The sequence below is a fragment of the Ailuropoda melanoleuca genome, chromosome 10 (assembly GCF_002007445.2).
Source record: "Ailuropoda melanoleuca isolate Jingjing chromosome 10, ASM200744v2, whole genome shotgun sequence".
Lineage (NCBI taxonomy): Eukaryota > Metazoa > Chordata > Mammalia > Carnivora > Ursidae > Ailuropoda > Ailuropoda melanoleuca.
The window spans coordinates 87,282,263-87,293,889 of NC_048227.1; positions in this window are offsets into that span (position 1 = coordinate 87,282,263).

Here is an 11,627-nt window from a genome sequence, read left to right on the forward strand (position 1 = left end):
GGGTGGGGCTTGGCATTCTGAGTTAAGAGACACTTTAGATAGTCTGGTGGTCCCTGAAGTTTGAGTAATTTAGCCCTACCCAAATCACAAAGGATGAGAATCTGGGAGAAAAGATTCCCCTGAAGCAATGGTTCCCAAAGTGTGGTTCCTGGACCCCCAGCATTAGCATCACCTAGGTACTTGCCAGAAAGCTCTGGGGATCATACTTAAGGAGTTTCTGTATTAGTGATAGATTCAATGGGGAAAACTAGAGTCAGATAAGAAATGCTTAGGTGTGTGTAGATATGCATATTTAAGTAAGATAGCCAGGATGGGCCTCACTGAGGTGACTGCATGAAGAAGGAAGAGGGAGGAAGAGCATTCCTGGCAGAGGGAGGTAGACAGAAGAGGTCAGAAGGTAAAGTGAGGAAGGCTGGTGAAGGGAGCCACAGGCTTAGGACCATATAATGGCTTTTTGTAAGAGACCTGATTTTTACTCTGAACAAGACAGGATTTGAACAGAAGAGTGGCCTGATTGTGACTTAACTTTTAAAAGGATCATACTGGCTACTGTGCTGTAAGGCGGGTAAGAGTGGAAGCTGGGAGACCAGTTACAAGAGTATTGCAATTAGGAAGGTGAGATACAATGGCTTACACCAGGGGTAGTGGTGGAAGCAATAGGATGTTGTTGGTTTCTGGCTGTTTTTTAAATAGAGACACAGTATTTCCGATAAACTGAATATGAGGTATGAGCATAGGAGGAGTGAAGATTGATTCCCAAGTCTTTAACCTGAATGCCTGAAAAGAATAAGTGGTGGTTAATTGCAGTAGGGATATATCGTTGCCGAATTCTAACGTTTAGGCTGAAGTACAATGTTCCCAGGTTCTTGTGACCATCCTGAGTAAAACTACTTGATAACACTGTTTTGCCAGTGCGGACAGAGGGGGAAGAAAAAATAAGATAAAGTTCTATCTACACTGATTGTCACAGACATCTCACCAAATCACTGTGAAACTGGAGCTAGAAGCCAAGGACAGTTCCCATGGTTAGCATGGCCAAGGAAGCATACAGGCTTCGAGATTACACCAAGAAAAAGACCCCAGTCACAGGTCTTGAAAGTTAACAGCCTACGGTATTCATATGAATTGATCTCTCTCTCTCTCTCTCTCTCTCTATATATATATATATACATAACTTGTACTTCCAGAAATTTGAGGTTACTGTATATGCGTTAAAATTAGGTTATATGCTATTCTTTCTAAAGAAACTTGTGCCCTAATAGCAGTGCTGTTATAAATGTCTTCAACTCTGAAAGAACTATAACTGACTAGGGGTTGAGGAGTTTAGGTTATCTGCACAGCTTCCCCTACCCATCCCCATTTTATTTTTTAACTTTACTCATGTTATGTATCAGAGCAATTGGATCAGTTCATCTACTTTGGACCGTAAGTAAAGCTCCACCAGTAGAAAAGTTCTGTTCTTAAAAGAGATACAAAATTTTAAGACATCCCTCATATAGAGGTATGCTTACCTGGTTGATTGTATTCTCTGATGTCTGTATGGAATTCTGAGACCAAAAGCTCATTCACTTGGACTGTATTTAAGTAGGACTAATTTCCAGTAAGCAAAACTTTAATAATAGTAAAGATAATAGCTAACATTTAGGTGTCCACTAAGTACCAGGCAGTGTTCTAAGTATTTTACATGTATTAATTCATTTAATCCTGCCAGTGATCCTGAGAGGTGGGTCCTGTCTTTGTCCCTGTTTTATAGGTGAGGAAACTGAGCTACCAGGTAATAAATGTGCCTGAAGCTATACAGCTAATACTGAAAGTTTCTAAGCTCGGGCTACCTGGTTCATACAATGTGTATTATCCATATAGGTAAGTTACCAGTTAAATTATTGTGAGTGTAGTGAGATGTTCTAAGTAAATGCCTCATTATCAAGGTCATGGGTCACAATCAAGGTCACGATCCCTATTACTAGTGGCAGGTGTGTCAGCTAGATTTTTCTGTTATCTAGGCAATGTGTCCCAATTAACTGTAGGTGCGAGGCAGTGAATGAAGAACATGAGCACACAGTCTGGAGCCGATGACCTGGTAGTAAATGGACTGAGTCTGGAGAGAAAATAAGTGGGTTTTGAATGGTGGAATGGATTAATATATCATCTTGAGAGGGTGTCCCACATTGCCAGGGAGACCTGAATTTCCCATTCTTTCCTTTTTATTTTAAATAACATTATTATTTTTATTTCAAATATACAATGTTATCTTAAGTTTGTATTTTAAAAATACATTAGACTTTACCTTCAGGAAATCAGATTGGGATATGAATGTCAATGTAAAATTAACAATAATCTTTATAATTAGTTATTTCCTCAAACTTCTATTTGAAAATCTGAGGCAAGAGCACCTGTTCTTTCAGAAATCCCTTGAAGTTTGGAGGGGGAAAGAGATGATTCTAACTTACGATAGAACTTCCTGAAGAACTAGCTTCATAGTTCAGCAATATTAGGAGATCTTGTAAAAATATTTTAAAAATATTAATATGCATTCAGCGTCCACAGTCAATTAAAACTTGACTTGCTAATGCTTTATTATTGGAGGGTATATACAAGACACAGTAATTTTTCCTGGGAAAAGTCAGGAAGGCCTTGAAGAAGAGCTTGAACTGTGTGTTTGCCTGGCAGACGAGCAGGGAGAAGTGAACAAAAATAAAGTATGTGCAGTAGCATGAAGGGAAAAAATGTAGAAAATTAGGGGAATTTGAAGAATTTAGTGTTTCTATGGCAGAAAGCCTATGAAGAACAGGAGTTGTAAATGTGAGATCACACAGGTGGAGAGGTGTTAAGCACTAAACTATGTCCTGCCAAACTTCCTACCTTAAAGCTCTACCCCCAATGTGACTGTATTTGGAGATGGGGCCTTTCGGAAGGTAAGAAAGATGAAGTGAGCAATGGGGCCTGGATCCCCTAGACTGGTCTTGTGAGAAGAGAAGAGACACTAAAGCTATCTCTCTCTCTCTCTTTCTCCTTCTCTCTCCCCAAGCACACAAAGAGGTCATGTGAGGACACAGCAAGAAGGCAGCCATCTACAAGCCAGAAAAGAGAGGCCTCACCAGAACCCAACCCTGGCGGCACCTTGATCTCAGGCGTCTAGCCTCCAAAACTGTGAGAAAATAAATCTCCCTTGCCGAAGCCATCTGTGGCATTTTGTGATGGCAGCCCAAGCTGACTAAGACAGAAGGCAAGAGGATGAAAGCACCAATAGTCCTGCCAGAGAATTGACATTTTCGTTTTGAAAGTGATGGAAAGTATGATTTCAGTTCTCAATTTCCTCCAAAATCTGTGGCTCAATTTGCACTTGTAAAAATGATCTTTATCTATGTATCTCTGAAGGCTTTGATCCCCTCAAATATGCCCTGGACCATACAGATTGCTTGCGTCATTGATAACCCATAGAATCGTTTTTGTCTTCTTAGCCCCTCAGTTGTGATACTTGTGTTGCACTCTGGGGGAGAGTCAAAGTCCCTTAAAGAAGGAAGAAGGATATTTAGGTGTGTCTGTTGTACCACGCTTCTATACTTCGTCAAAAACTGATGACGCCCCTCTAACTGTAACTTGACAAAAATTACTATTTACCTCTTCACTTTATATATCATGTAAGCTAAGCTTCACTTATACAAATCTCCCTTCATTTAGATGCTAAGCTCCCTAATGGTGAGAGGTTTTTTTAATTAATTAATTAATTTATTTATTTATTTATTTATTTGACAGAGAGGGAGAGACAGCCAGCGAGAAAGGGAACACAAGCAGGGGGAGTTGGAGAGGAAGAAGCAGGCTCCCAGCAGAGCAGGGAGCCCGATGTGGGGCTCGATCCTAGGACCCTGGGATCGGGCCCTGAGCAGAAGGCCAAGCTTACTGACTGAGCCACCCAGGCACCCCTGGTGAGAGCTATATAAATCTGTAAATCCTTAGCACTTTGTGTGATGCCTGATGGCAGACTAAGTCTCTCTAACCAGTAAAATAAAGGACTTGATGAGGACTGAAGAAATTATATGGAAATCATCAAATAAAAGTTAATTATGTTCAGAAAACTCTGTTCTCTAATATTGTAGCATGAGATAAAAATTGCCTCGAAAAATTCTGAAATTTAATCATTGTTATCTAAAAAGCCCTTCATTACACAACATCAGAATACTAGGATGTTGGATAGAGTCCATCCACATCACCCAGAAAGTCTCGATTCCTAATTTAAATGCATGGTTCTTTATCTGTTGAGATTGTGAAGGGTAACAGTGGATCAGATGTGCTCAGAAAATTCTTCTAGTCTAAACTAATAACCTCCTAGTAACAACGTACATGTTCTCTGCAGGCATATGTTCTATGTTCTTGGTCTATCCATGCTCCGAGAGATTAATGTGTTCAAGCCATTGCAATTACTGAAGAAAAAAACCCGGACATGTTAAAAACAGGGGAAAAAATACCCAGATTATGTTGAAGTTGAAAATAATTATTGTGTCTAAGGTAATTCTAACCGAAAGATTATTTTTATAGGTGAATGGACAAATAAATGGAAGTTTAAAATAGAGAAGCTTCCACTGAGACCTGAACACTTTTGGGGAAGTCAGAACTCATTTGAATTTTTTATTTCTCAATGTATATACTCTTTTCTTCTGTCCTTTGCTCTAAAGACAAACAACTGAAGAAAAAGTGTGAAGATTATAAAGCCATGGTCATAGGGTGATATAATGTAAAGAGTGGTCTTTTCTGAGTCAGGAAACTAGGTTTCTGGTCCCCTTGTTGCCATAGTCTGTTCTATCAACTAAGAAAATATGCCCTTCCTGACCCTCCTCTGAGCATTAGTTTTCCCACAAATAGCAGGAGTGGGCAGGGCTGGATATCTAACATCCTTTGAAGATCTAAGATTCTTCACGTCTCCAAATAATCCTTAGGCTTCTACAGACACAATTTGAGGTCTGTGGTCCTTGAATCACTTCTTATTTGAACTCGATGCATCATTACATTATGTTTTCAAAACTCAAATCCTGACATCCATCCTATTTAATTAATAAACGTCCCCTGTTTTGTAGTGTGAGATAAAAATTGTTGTGTCAAGAATTGTTAATATGTTATGTCATATGTCAAGAATTCAGTAAGTACCTCCCTTTGAATAAAGTTGAAACCAAGGACCAGGACGGCAAAATAATTATTCCTTTAGGTAGGGAGTTTTCTTCTGCCAATGTGAAGATTGCCAGTGAGCAAAAATCTGACAAAGAAGATTTCTGAGCAAAGAATATTCATAGGGATAAAGAGAGTCATTTCAAAATGATAAAGTGGTCAATTAATCAACAGAACATCACAACCCTAAGGGTTTGTGTGCCTAGGAAGAGAACTTCAAAATACATGAAACAAAAACCAATATAATTGCAAGGACAAGTCTACAATTATAATCAGAGTAACACCCATCTCAGTAATTGACAGAACAGTCAGAAAATATGACGGGTATACTAAACTCTTAAAATTTGTCCTTATGACTTTGAATAAAACCAATCCATCTTTTTTTTTTCTCTTGTTGCAGTGGGTTCTTTTTTTTTTTTTTCATTTAGAGTGACTTTTATATAGGATGATAGGAGAATGATCTGCTGACCCTGTTTTCCTCATGATTGGAGATTTTATTTCTACATGTGTGAAGACTGCCAACATGTCTGCCTTCTTTGATGATGAGTTAAAATAGGTGTGTTTAGTTATTTATAAATGAGTGTATGTATTGAGTATATACTTATCGATTCTTTTTTTAATACTGTCTTGAGATACTGCTTATAAACATCTCCTGGTATTCCAAGTATTTTCAAAATGAATTAGTCTGAGAGCTTTTGCTGTAGTGACTTGGAGTAAATTTCCAGCTGCAGCTTGGGAAAAAATTTATTCCAAGTCACTCTAGCAAAATCTGTCAGATTAATTTATTATTTATTGGTATCATTTTTGAGAAAAATCCCAGTATTACAGGTAGAATAACATAAAGAATCCTGTTAAATATGTGTGTATTATATATATATAACATATATATCATATATATCTCATATATACATGTGTATTTATGTATATTTATCAGATAATAGTAATCCTTTTGAAAATACTCTAGAAATATGTGGAACAAAAAGCAAAAAAAATTATAAGATTACTTATTTTCTATTATTATAACCTGAGGGCACAAGGTTTTATTAGAAGTCTCAGCTGCTCAGGAGCTTAAAATCTATGTAGGTCGCAGATGTGCACAAGTAAACATAACCGGAGGCATAGTTTTAAGTGCCATAACGAAAACATTCATGAATTGCTATTGAAACTTAATAATTTTTTCCCCCAAACTGAGGAAGCTGGAACAGGACATTTCCCTGCGATGGTGACATTTGAGTTGCACCTTATTCCAATAAAATGAAGTGGGTAATTAAGGTAAAGGGGAAGCATAAAAGGGAAAAATACAGCAGTGGAACAGTGCATGATAACTTTTTTCCAATTATAGCAAAATAGCCATAATGAGAAACCGGCTAAACAGTAGTCACGTTGAATGATTATAGTCACATTGTTCCAGTGAGATAGACAGCAATCTTGTAAAGATGGAAGAGATTCCAGTCTAAATCCTTTCCTTCTATATAAATCATAAATAAATTCTAGATCCTTTGAAATAAAGTATTTTTATTCTTTCTGAAGCTGAAAGTGTATCTACTTGTAGATCCCAACTTTGTATAAGCCCCCGTCCTCTTCAAGATCTTCACCCATCCTGCTCTAGGGTCTCTCAGAGACCCAAGATCAAAGTGAGGGGTCGGTTCATCATACGGAGGAGACTGACGTGGAGCAGACAGGACAGAAGAGGGTTGGGGGGAGAGTGAGGTGGGCAGGGGAACTGGAAGCAGGTCAAGGGGTGGATATTTTAAGATCTTTAGAAGACAAAAGTAAGGGGTTAATGCAGTCTCAACAATTCACAGGAAACGTCACTGAAGTCCAGCTCAGAGACTCGCTGGTGGTTATTGCTGCCATAACTGTCTGTTCACCTGTAAGTTATCAGGATGCTTATGTTTTTGTAAGAAAGTTATGGAAAAATTCCGAGCATGCTCTCATAAAAAGGTTTCTGAAGACCTTACCAACTAATCCCCTCTTTCAGCCAGGTGTGAAAGAGTCTGAGTAGCATTAGAGATATGGCATGTCACGTCAAATGAGACTTTTGACAAGAATGAATAAATCTTACTACGAGTGTGTTTGATAGCATCACAATTTATCTTTTCAGGAAAGTCTCAGTCCTTAGACATTTAAATTCCTAAACTGCTTAGGGAAATGGAATAATCCTGGAAACTTGAATTCAGTCCTGATGAAGTGTTACAAACTTTAGTAATGTAACATAAACTCTTTGATTCACGAACTCTTCAAGATGGAAGGGCCCTTGGAAATTATCTAATCCAATCCTTCTATTTTATGAAGGTTGAGGCTCAGGAGGGCCTTGAGGCCCAGGAGATAGGCTGTCACTTGCTCAAGATCACTAAGCTGGGACAGAAAAACAAAACAAAACAAAAGAAACTTCCATGTCTCAGAACAAGGATCTTTTTGTATAACGTATCTTGTTCTGAGGGCTAGTTCAAAAAGACCCTCCACTTATTCTTGATATTTGCACATTTTCACCACAATATACATATAAGTTCAGTGAGGATGATTAATTGGATAGTTGGCCAATCACACCGTAAATATTCACCCACTTGTACCTTAAAAAGCCCTCATTGCTGCCCTAAAGAAGGAAGATGTGTATCACTTTTGCTTACAGAGATTCAGAGTGATGGAAAACATACACGTGGAAAGACGTCCAGCATCCCCAAGGCAATGCATGACAAAATGCCAAATGAGCGGGAGAGGCAAGAGCCAGGTGCAGGCCATGGCATATCTGGAAACAACAGAGACATGCTGTGGAGAACCGAGTTGAGAGCCCGACCAAGAGCAGCTCGAAGTGTCCACGAAGGCTTTGTGGGGAAAGCAGAGCTTCAGGATGATAGGCTTTTTCAGGGGTTACTGAAACTCCTGCTGACCTGCCACCTTCTCTCAGGCTCACTGTCCAGCGTAATTTCAGTGGCCAGGGGAGGGACTGTGTGCTTCCTGCCACTGTCAGCAACATCAGGGTTATCATTTCTTGACGTCTCTTTAGCACAGAACTTTTCACCCTGAAAAAAGATCTGTGGTTGTGGAGGAGAGAAAAAAAAATACATCTTTACTTTTTTAATCTCTAGCTGATATGTAACATTTCCTACAATTAGGAATATAAACAACAAACCGTGGTAGAATTAGCTCTTCTTGTGACTGTCACCAATGAAAACGACAGATGTTTTCTTCCCTCATTACAGCCTTTGCAGTTGTTATTGATAGATTGAAGAGTCATTGATGATTATCATTATTTTCAACGTGTGGACATTATTTGATCTGCTCTAGATATTATTGTGTTAATAAAGACAAACGTATATTAATACATTGCAGATTTGGATTTTAATATGATCTTATGTATTTCTACATGATTATTGCCATCCATAACCCTAATTAGGTAAAATAATGGCCTTCAAGGATGCCCAGACGCTAATCCCCAGAATCTGTAAGTATGTCACCTTGTGGGGCAAAAGGGACTTTGCAGATGTAATTAAGGTTAAGGACTTTGAGATGGGGAGATTATCCTGGATTTTCCAGGTGAGCTCAGCGTAAGCACAAGCATTCTTGAATGCAGAGAACCCCTCTCAATGTGGTCAGAGAGGAGAATGTACAAAGGACTTGATTAGCTTTTGTAGATTTTGAAGATGGAAAAGGAAGCCAGCAGCCAAGGCACGTGGGTGGCCTTTAGAAACTGCATAAGACAAGGAACACAGATTCTCCCTTAGATCCTTCAAAAAGAAGTGCAGCCCTGCCAACACCTTAATTTTAGCTCTCAGAGATCTCTATCAGACTTCTGACCTTCAGAACTTTAAGATAATATATTTGTGCTGTGAAAGCCAACTGAGTTTGTGGGTATTTGTTCTGGCAGCAATAGAAAACTAGTACACTATTAATTTTATACTTTTAAAAATAACATTCTGAGAAACTTCTCCAAAGGCGTTCATGCACAAAAATAAGTTGAAAACTCCTGCCTAGCCCTGTCTGTTGTTATAGTTAAAAGGAAAACCTTAGGTAGTTTGACAATGACACCAAGCAGTACATGGTGGGGCCTCAGAGGTAAATCGTGTATTTTTTTTTGACAGTTGTTCAAATGTTCCAGTAAAACATTTTGTAGCAAAATCATAATTATAGTTCTTATTCAAGCTTTACTTTTTCTCTCACCTTCTTTCTTAGGGGTTCTTATTTTTTCTGGCTTCCACCATTTCCAAATCTGGATTACATTCATATACTCAACTCATTCATGCAGGAATGAGAGCCAAGGGAGGAGTGATTTTAATCCTTTTAATCGGCATTATTACTTTATGAGCTTCCAAATGAATGTAGCAGCTACTAAAATATCATGCTAGGGAATTGTTTTAGGAAAATGAAAACCCGACAAAGAAGTCCTATGCCAAAGGAGATGTATTTTCCATTCCTAGTTGTGATAGAATCTCTGATGATTCTTTATTGAAATTTTTGGGATCAGTTCCTAATTTGTTATGACACATTAATGCAAAAATGATTTACAAAGGAGTTTCCATTATCCTACTTGTTAAATGTAAATGGCACCTTTTGAACTATCTGGTTAATTAAAATTGGTAATGATATTTGGGTTCTGTAAAGTTCTAGGGAAGCACCTAATATAATTCTTACCAGTGCATTCTTATCTGCTATTTTGTAGTCTATCAGAAAAAAAATCTTTCTATGTGATTCCAAAAGAGATGTTTCTTCCCTCCTAGTAAACCACAATCATGTAGTAACTAACATGAGTTTGTCAACAGCAGCACAATCTGTCTGCTGCTGGGCATAACTTGCAACACACTTCTCAGCATGTCTACATTCTCTTATTACAAGCAGTCTTTCTAAATGAGTGCATTTGGTCTTAAGAAAATTTAAAAAAAAATTAAAACTGCCAATGCAAACATTTAAAATTCTAAATTATTGATCAATTTGCTTTTGAAAATATGTATAAAACAATCTAATCCTTCTTTCCTAGGACTAGCTCCTTTGAGTAATTAAAGACAGACATGCTAGTTTGCTGAGGTCAAGTACATACAGTGTATAATAAAGTATGATATCTGGACCTTGGACAAAATGGAATGCCAAAACTAGAATGTTGCCAACTTTCCACTGTGCAAGGTCTAATTTAGTTGATACATCTGCTTTCCATACTCCATGAACCCTAATGCATTCTCAGGAATTCAAAGCTAATATTTCTCATTACTAAAGATGCATAGTCATTCTGGCCTCAGGAACATAAAGTTGTGTTAAAACAACATAAATTTTTACATGGAAGATTTTTGGAATGCCTTGCAGGGAGTTTTCTAAAATGTGAAAAAGTAAAATGATGCTAAAATTTAGCTTAACAACGCATAAATATTTAACTTGTGCTTCATAGCAAGTTTTTTCATTAAAGCACCTACATACTTTCACACCTGAAAAACATCTCATATCTCTAATCACAAACCTCAACTAAGACTACCATTTTGTTGGTATTTTCATATAATCATACACTTCCTAAATGCTTGTGTATTGTATGGTAAAGAGTGACAAAAGACAGAAAATACACATTGGTGATGCAAACAGTTTGCATATAGCAGCTCTGATTTTTTTTAAATTAATGTTTATCTTATAGAAAGTAGCATACTACCAAAACCAGACAAAGATGTCATAAGAAAAGAAAATTCTAGGCCAATATCTCTGATGAACACAGATGCAAAAATCCTTAGCAAAATATTAGCAAATTTAATTTACCAGTACATTGAAAGGATCATACACCACGATCAAGTAGGATACAGATGCAAGGATGGTTCAATATCCACAAATCAATGTGTTATACCACATCAACAAAATAAAGGCTAAAAGTTACATGGTCATCTCAACAGATGCAAAAAATGCATTTGATGAAATTTGACATCAATTTATGATAACAACTCTCAACAAAATGGGTATGGAGGGACTGTACCTCAACATAATGAAGGCCATATAGGACAAGTCCACAGCTAATATACTCAACAGTGAAAAACTGAAAGTTATTTCTCTAAGATCAGGAACAAGACAAAGATGCCCACTCTCACCACGTTTATTCAACATAGTATTTGGAGTCCTAGCCAGAGTGATTAGGCGAGAAAAATAAGCAAAATCCATCCAAATTTTAAAGGAAGAAGTAAAACTGTCACTATTTGCAGATGACATGGTACTATATATAGAAAACCCTGAAGAGTACATCAAAAAACTATTAGAATGAATTAAAAATTCAGTGAAGTTGTAGGATACAGAATCTGTACACAAAAATCTATTGCATTTCTGTACACCATGAACTATCAGAGAAATAAAGAAAACAATCCCATTTATAATTGCATCAAAAAGAATAAAATACCTAGGAATAAATTTAACCAAGGAAGTAAAAGACCTATACATTGAAAACTATACGACATTAATGAAAGAAATCAAAGAAGACACAAATAAGTGAAAAGATGTTCCATGCT